Source organism: Mus caroli, chromosome 4 (assembly GCF_900094665.2).
Source record: "Mus caroli chromosome 4, CAROLI_EIJ_v1.1, whole genome shotgun sequence".
Lineage (NCBI taxonomy): Eukaryota > Metazoa > Chordata > Mammalia > Rodentia > Muridae > Mus > Mus caroli.
Window position 1 is genome coordinate 68899484 of NC_034573.1, and position 9413 is coordinate 68908896.

Below are 9413 nucleotides of genomic sequence, written 5' to 3' on the forward strand. Positions count from 1 at the left end.
AGAAGAAGAAGAAGAAGAAGAAGAAGAAGAAGAAGAAGAAGAAGAAGAAGAAGAAGAAGAAGAAGAAGAAGAAGAAGAAGAAGAAGAAGAAGAAGAAGGTCCTTTGTTTCTTGGCATTGGAGTCCAAATGTAGCCAATTGTTTTAGGGCAATTAGTCAAATTCTGTAATTTAATACATACAGAGCCATGTCATATTTCAAAGACTGAGTTCAAATCAGGTTGAGCTTTTATTTGAATTAGAAATTCCTTTGTCTTTCTTTTTGTCGATATTAAATTTATAACCTTGTAAACAAATGAAGAAAACAAATGCCATCTTTTAAAAAATCTTTCCCATGGAAATTTTTTTTCTTCTTCACTTAGAAGATGCATTTGGGCTGCAATGTAGCAAGAGTCCCCTTGAAATAACTGTTGTCATCATATGCAAATAGTGACGACTGACACTTGCTTTTGAGCCTATGGCACATCCCCTGCTGCCATCACTGAGGATCATGTTATCTTTGTAGAATATTTATTAGTACAGAGCCCCCTTCCCCCAACCCAGTTGAGTTTTTGCATTCCTTCTGTCTTCCCCAGGTTTCCTGTTTGTTTTCCTTTTGGGAAATTTCATCTGATTTATATTTCCACACACCTACACTGAACTTCAACATCCTTTTAAATAAAAATCTTTAATTTTACAGCAATGTTGAAATATTTTTGCACTAAACTCTTGTTTTGAATTTAAAATTTTTCATATTAATTTTTAATTTTCAATATCATTTTTATGGTTCTCTGGCTAGTTCTCCATGAGGCATCCTTATATTATTTCTGGGCTGTGATTTTTTTTTTTTCTCTAAGGAAACTTCAGAAACTTTTCTCCTGCTTTCTGTTCTGCATTTCCTTGTAGTGGTTTGCACTTTTTCTCCAGCTTTGATCTTCCCTGACAGTCCCTGTCTGGGTATCTGTAAGACTTCAGGGAGCCTTAGCTTACCAGGGACACACTGAGTGAACCATGTGGAGCTGGGATTGATGCAAAAAGCAAGAGGAATGTATCGTTCCAGTGAACTGGGGTTGTCGCAAACCCGAAGGAGAGGAAACAACCCCCAGCACCCATTTGGCGAGTTTTTATGTGGTTTCCAGGGGCAGAATAGAGCATCAGCAACTAGGCACAATATGATTGATGGAACAGTGCACCCTTTAAACTGATTGGTCTTTGGGGAATGAGGTGACAAGGTCTTCCCTTGTCTGAAGGTGGGCAACAGTTAGTCCTGAGGAATGCAGTTAGTCCCACCTGCAGGTCGGTTCCTGCCCTGTGGTCTGAGAAATTTTAAATTAGCCTCTCCCTTCCAGAAGGGCAAGTGTTTCATGATGTTCCCAAAAATCCTAAGCTTACCTTTTCATATCTAGGCTGTGCTTGCTTATCAGCATTGAAGGAGGTCCACACGGCTAGTGTTTTCTTCCTTTCAGAAAAAAAAATCTGAAAGTAATAACAACACACACATACACACACACATTTTATTATCTAGTCTTATTCTGATGGACAATTAGGTTGATTTCAATTCTTTGTTACAGTGAATAAAGTAATGATAAAAATGAAGGTACATACATCTCTTAAGTTGCTATGCTTGATAACACCTGTAGAAGCTTCTAATAAGGATCACCATATACAACATCTCCCTGATATCTACCACCTCCAGATTGCAGGGGAACTGTCCTGCACTTTGATGCTTGCATTTCCAAAGTTCCCTCTTTTCCATGTTATAAGCCGCTGGAGCAACCATACCCCAGGTTTACAGTGTCACATCAGTGGAAAGACTTGCCAGTTGTTCTAGTTTAAACAACAATTCTGCCTCTGGAAGAGGTAGGTCTCTCTGCCTCCATCAGGCCTGATCTAGCAGTGTCAATGGATGGAGAGGTACAAACTGAAGGAAACCCAGCAAAGGAGGCTTCATAAACTCATTGAAGAAAGCAATCCTACTTCCGGGTGTTTAACTGAGGCTGATGAGGAGACAAAACCCTGGAGGGTGTGAGTTTGGGATGACCTGGGTGTAACCAGAATCCACTTCCTCAACATAATTGAGAAAGAAGCAAAGGAAACTGGGCCATTAAATGTATTTGAATTCCTATTTAAGTGGAATCTGAGAGACTATGAAGCTATTATTGCAAACTTATACCGACCTCAACATTGAGTTCACCTTGACTTTTGTAGGTACTAGTCAGGCAAAACCAACTCATTCAAGAGCTCTCTCTCTCTCTCTCTCTCTCCCTCAACATACACAAAGGCATTATATCAAATTTTTTTTTAAAAAAAATAGGAAAGACAATAGAAAAATCTATTAAGAAAAAACAAAGGAACAAGTTCTTAACCTCAAATTTTGTCATTATGAAGATGCTGAGGAAATAAAACATCCTGGACAAACCAGAGACAAGGGTTCTGTCTGCACTGTAGAATCAAACTTTCCCTGGGGTAAGGCTAGGTCATCCTTCAGCCTGGATGGAGGCCACAGGATAGGGCTGTGGAGAGATGCCTACTTCTGCTGTCATAACGTAAGGCCATGTTCTCCATTTAGTTTACCAGTACTTCTGTTACATTCTGGTGTGTGTGTGTTTTTTTTCCTCAATTAATTCTGGATGACCAACAGAAAAAGGTTGTTGTTCCTAAGTAAAGAAGAAATAAAACATTATGTGCAGTGTGATGTTATTAGGGTGCCCCAGGGAAGAAGTGTCCGTTCTTTCTGTAAGCAAAGCTGAGCTTTGATTAAATGGTTTTACTATTCTGGTCTGTATCCTACTCAACAGAATCAGATGACAAGACCCTATTTGGCCCTCTGGCACTCTCAGGATTATCAGTTTAAATGAGGGTAGAGCATAATGAGGCCAGACACAATATCAGCCACCTCAACGGATCTGCTTGAAGGCACAGGTGAGGTGGAAGAGAAGTGGGTACCGCACTGTTGATTTCTCTTTGTTCTTTGGGGCATGCATGTATTTTTCATTTGTTAAAAGCCCAGTGCTAACCTTGGCCATCTATGGGGCTCAAGGATTGAAAAGAAAACCATTCAATAGTTTATTCTTTAATAGTCTGTCTATACAACCATGCTACAAGAATAATAACAAAAGACTTTTGGAAATACTTTACTGTTTAAAATAAAAAGTGTCAACATTACCTGTGGGTGAAGACATTTGTTTCAGTTTGAATGACTTATAATTAGAGAATCACATACTCGTTTTAGTGAGTAGAACCTGGAAAGATCTTAACCCAATCAGGCTAACTTTCTCCCCTTCCTTCCCCTAACTACATCAAGAAGGAGCAGCTTTAATAGCTTTATATCTTTTTTTTTCTCATTATAAATGAGAATAAAAGCACTATACTAGCCTCATTTAAATAAATCAGTGTGAGTCAGCTTCCCAAATTAAGAGTCAGATTCTGAGAAAAAGCCAGATCATAGGCCTTTGGTGATCTCACCGAAAATAAAGATTCCCCAAAGATGCTGCGTCCAATTTCAATAGGAGGCTTTGGTGAAAACCTATACTCAGTGTCCCTCAAAGTTATCAGGAGTAGAGATGAAAACTCACAAGAAGTCTTACTCAGGCAGCTGGACGTGGTGTTTCAAGCACGGAAAGTGTCTTACTTTGGGTTTTATTGTTGTGAAGAGACACCATGACTAAGACAACTCTTCTAAAGGCAAGCATTTAGTTGAGGCTGGCTTACAGTTCCAGAGGTTCAGTCTGTCATCATCATGATTGGAAGCACAGCTTCAGGCATAGTATGGACTAACCAGGAACCATCCTTGAAGGGTTAGAGCTGGGAAACCACTCCAAACAGCTAACCTCAATGAATGGTCACAGTTCTCATAGATCAGCTGGGCTTCTTCATTACTCCACCTTAGTGATTACAGTGAGGAACCCTCCTCTTCCAAATGTATCTTCATTCGTTGTGACTTCCACACCTAGGTGAAGTGGCCCCAAATTGGCTTCTTTCTCTTGCTCAGTATTCTTCCTTCAGTTAAGCAGAAGCTGCTCAGTTTACAGGCTTCGTATCTCAGAACGCTGATCAATCCTCAGGATATATGGATTTTTGCACACATGACTAATCCTAAACAAAGTTGAAGTTTCTTTCCGTGAAAGGAAAGTTGTCTAGTTTAGAACAGTATTTCTATCATGGAGCAGTGATAATTTAGTAAGCAGATAGCAATTATTAGTTGATGCCTGAATGCCCAAGGCTTTATGTCTGTGTAAGGACTGAGCAGAGGTTGGTCTTAACTGCAGTGTTTGTTTGCACTGCAGAACAACATAAGGGAAGCAGCTTGGCTCCAGAGAGCCTCCTCATTCCTCATGATAACACAGGCTTTAGGAGAATATTATGTATAGCCAAAGCAAGCCACTGGCTCCTTCTGAGACAATCTGTAAATTAAAGGCATGATTCTAATTCTACTAAAATGTGTTCAAACAAAAATGTCCATTACCTTATCCTAAACTGGAGGGGTAGACACAGAGGCTTTTATTGATTTGTGCAAGGTTTCCCTAGGAAGAAGAATTACTACCCTAGGATGTCTGACTCCACTCTTTTGTAATGGGAAACAGAGCCATATACAAGTTAAATTTAACTAATAGCATTTTAGACAATAAGCTGGGTAATCAGCATGGTTCTCCGAGTCCCGTCCAATGTCTTATGAGAAACCATGCACATCCCTGGAATCGTCCTCCTGGGCTGTTCTCTCTTCATGGATGGCCCTGGAGGGCCTGCCACGTGACTAAGCTTTGAAGAGCAAGGTCTAAAGGGACTTGGGGAACGTTTGTTTTCCTAATGCCCAGCTATCAGCAACAGAGTTTATAGTTGCAGATGAATTTTTCTCTTTATTGCAAATGGCTTTGATTTAATAATAACATTTTCTAAGCCATTGGCCCATAATGAGGATTATTGCCTCTGGGTATTTAATACAGGACAAAAGAAATGGACCCACTTCACCACGCAAATGTCTGCCACAAACTCTGCAGTGGGGGTGCTCAAGGGACATTTCTACTAAAGCATTGGCTGAGCCTGGCTAACAATAGACAATCAGTCTTACTCCTTGGGTGAACCATGGGTCAACCAATCCACGATAGATATACTTTACTAAGAAGCCACTTTTCAAATTCAAACTCTGCTTTACCTTGGTGCTATAATTAGGAGATGTTGACTATGCAAACTTCTCTAAGAGTCTTTTCACCAGGACAGAGGTGAGATGTGAAGGCATCAAGGATAAGCTGGGCCTGGTGGAAGCAGAGGCAAATTCTGGAGCTGGGTGAAAGAACAGAGCTAAATGTGATTCCATTTCATCCTTAGGTCAGCATTGAGTGTTAGATGCTACTACTACATTTAGGGAAGAAACTGATGCCTTTGAGAGACAAGGAAGTTTTCCCAAATCACAGGTAAGCAGGCATAAACTCCAGTCGAGATTTGTTTGGAATGAAAGTCCAGGATTTCCCTGAAGTGTGTTGTGACCCATGTGTCCCATATTCTCCATTCATTAATGCAATACAAAGCTCTCCATGCTCTTTGTTGGTATTGCTGCATCCTCATCTTCTGAAGCTGGTGCCCCAGGCTTCTCATAGAATGCTGCTGAATGCAGTGGGCTTTCTGTGAGTCATTCTGTCTATGGGGGCTCTAGAAACCTCATCCTTCCCTAATCTTTCATGGAGCAACATCTCCTCCACAAGCAAAGCTGAGGGTGTTATTAAGGGAGGAGACATATTTCTGATATTCAGAAAGGCTCAAACTACCTCAGCTTGTATCCCCTGACTGGCCTTCTCTAGAGTAGTGCCGGTACTGTACTAAACTGATTGTAGTGGCTGAGCATGGGGAGGTTAAGAGAGTGAGCTTGAGGGACACAGTCTGTTTGGCCACGCAGCCAGCAAATGTAGTTCTCTCTTCCTTTCCTAGTTGCGCCCCCACCCCCACCCGGTCTCATTAGTCTGCCCTGCCTAATATCTCCTTTGCTCCAAATGGCTCAGCAACTATCTTATGTGCATCAGGTCATCTGGATGCCCTCTCAGTTGATGGTACAGCCCTTGCTATTACCTCAGTTTGTGTCTGGGGAATCAAGTTGCAGAGAGGCTAAGCAATTGGCCCCGGGCACCACAGTTGCTGGATAGCAGAGCCAGGACTCAGCACAAGCAGCCTGACTGCCTTGTGAAGCTCCCTTAGGCTCCTATCAGTGTCTCTCATGATTACTGGGTCCTCTGAGGCTAAAGTATTCTGCCATTTTAAAATGTTTTTGAAATCTCAGTATTCCCCTGATGTTTGTTCCAACTGTCAGACAGCCTTCCTCTTTGTCATCTTTGTACACAGATTCTTTCTCTCAGATTGCTTCTGTCGGTGGATGTCAGCAGCTGTGTGTCTAACTTGTTCGGTGGTTCCTGAAATGCTCCTGACGTGGTATTTAAAATTTGAAAGAAAAATTCAACTGCCTCTAAGTGTTGCCATAAAAGAAAAAAATTACTACAACATTCTGAGCTTGATCACAAGACTTATGGAAAAGACTGCAATCTGTAGTTAACAACAACGTGACTCTTCAATTTTTTTCTTTTTAATTTCCATCATGTGCTGAGATTTAATCTGTGAATGGTTTTGAATGGTGTCTTTTACACCCTTCCAGGCACAGTTCACAATCTACACAGTCACTTGATATTAATTACTTTTATTTTTTTTCAAACCCTGAATGCCCTCAGGTTCTTTCACTACAGCTTTTAGATTTGCTTGATTCAGCCTTGTACTCTGTTAACAGTGTAACAGGAGCCAAAGCTCTCTCTACGAAGTCTAGTGAGCCCCAAGCATTAAGGCCAATCATTAAGGCCTCTATATCTTGTTAGAGAGGAACACTGAAGGGAAAACAAACAAAAGCCCTTACCATAACCTAAATTAATCAGTAGTTCTTAATGATGTGAAGAAATATTTTGTTTATTTACAAATGGACTATTTAGAGTGGTTTATTTTTTTATTCAAGAGAATATCAAGTCATACTATGACATTTCCAATGCTGACTCTTCAGGACCCTGTCAGGAATTTTCTGGAAAATTCAGGATGATAGTATTTACCTCCTTTGTGTTCAGAATCAGTCAACAGCAAGTCTATAAGAAGCAGGCAGTGAATGGTACTGCCTCGATTCTTTGGCTAGAACAGGATTTTCATTTCATTCATTCATGAATCATAAAATTTAGTTGTAGTATTATTAGGGAAATATTACAGAACAATCTGCATAGCAAAAGAGGAAGACTTCAAAACGAACTTGTTGGGTGCCTCTCATTTTTTCTACCTTATTTGAGGCTTACATGTAGTTCACTATTCCAAATTCACAGAAGCAATGCCTTTCAACTCTTGAAAAATAGGCTGAAGAAAGATGTTGTTTGGCTTATATTCAAGGTGCTTGACTTGTTTGTTTGTACTCTAGTTTGTAATTTTAATCATGTCACAGGTATGAATTGATTTCTATAAACAATGCCTATACAGGATAGAAATCACGGTCTCCCACCATTGACCAATTCTCTATCCTTTAATTGTCCCCTTTCTTCTCTTCTTGTTTGCTGTGTGGGTACCCTTTACCTACTATGGAAAGCATTTCTCTTAGATGCTGTCCAGTCACGGGTTCCCAGTCTCTCCAGGTCCCCAGCTTGGCCCACAAGCCTGAGTAAGGTGTGTTGAACACCATCCTTTGCTGCTGCCCAGAGCTTACAGACTGCAACATTTGTTGGCACAGTAATCTTACTTCTCCATCCCTCAACTTCTTTGTCTTCAGCTTTAAAGTGAATCCTCACATGGTTCTTAAAAGATCTAGAATGTTCTATGGATTGCCAGGTCAATCTGACTGCTACAGATGAAATTTTGCTTTCTTGACTTGGGGCCTTCCTGTAGCCCACTAACTCCCCACCACCAAGACACAGCAACTCTAGCACTTTGACTGTGATATTAGACATCCTGGGTAGAGCCAGAAGCCTCTTGGTTGTTGCTGGAGCTACAAGTTTTCTCAATTGAGAAAAATAAAAGTTTCTTAGGGCTTATCTGACACAGCTGGATGCAAGAAGGTGTTAATGGACCGGCAACTGCTTCAAATACATTTTAATAAAATTACTTCCAAGAAGCCATGTGCAACTGAGATAAGAATATGAAAGCAATTCCGAAGCTGGAAGGAGGTGGAGAGACAACAGCAAAAGGTTTGTGTGGGTCTTATGGGGAGTAATGAAGTTAGGCCTGAGGGGCATGTGTCTTCCAAAAATTTCCACTGCCTTCCACCCTGGGCTTGCTTTTCCCTTTCCACTCTAAGGGATTTCTGCAAAAATGGAAATTACAACTCAATTATGCAGGCAGTAGAGAGACAGTACCTGCTTTGAGTCTGAAACACTCATTTATTACAAATCAAAATATATTAAGCATCTCTGTCTGTGTTGGACTCTGTTACTTGCATATGGATGAACAAACCCATCCCTCAGCTAAGGACCTATCATCTATCAGACAGATGGATAACTATCTTAGTTACTGTTATTACTGATATGCTACAGAAGCAGTTTAGGGAAGGAGAGGTATATTTGGGTTCATAGTTTAGAAGGTATATTACATCATGTCAGGAAAGGAGCAATGGATGGGACAACTCAGGCTGGGGTAACAGGAGCATGTGGTGGCTGGTCAGCTCACAGGTTGCCAAAATGTAGGTAGAACTAGTTGTGGCAATAACCTTCAAGAGGCCACCTCTTCTAGCTTCTGTCTACAGGTAGACCCTAGGCATGAGAAGTTCTATAGTGACCCAAAAGTAGTATCACCAGCTGCAGGACATATGTTATAACATATGACTCTGTGGGAAACATTTCATATTGGAATCATAACACCAAATATATTTTTCAATTAGTGTTATAGAGAAGAGTGTAGATGTTGTGGAAGTTCAGAAAGGGACTGATAAATTCCTGCTAAGGAAATAGAAAAAGAGCAGAATTTATTTCTTTTTTTTTTCTTTTTTCTTTTTTTTTAATTAATATACTCTTTTTTGTTATTAGGTATTTTCTTCATTTATATTTCCAATGCTATCCCAAAAGTCCCCCATGCCCTCCCCTGACTCCACTCCCCTATCCACCCACTCCCACTTCTTGGCACTGGTATTCCCCTATACTGAGGCATATAAAGTTTGGAAGACCAAGAGGCCTCTCTTTCCACTGATGGTCGACTAGGACACCTTCTGATACATATGCAGCTAGAGACACAAGCTCTGGGGGGTACTGGATAGTTCATATTGTTGTTTCACCTATAGGGTTGCAAATCCCTTTAACCCCTTGGGTACTTTCTCTAGCTCCTCCATTGGGGGCCCTGTGATCCATCTAATAGCTGACTGTGAGCATCCACTTCTGTGTTTGCTAGGCCCCGGCATAGTCTCACAAGAGACAGCTATATCTGGGTCCTTTCAGCAAAATCT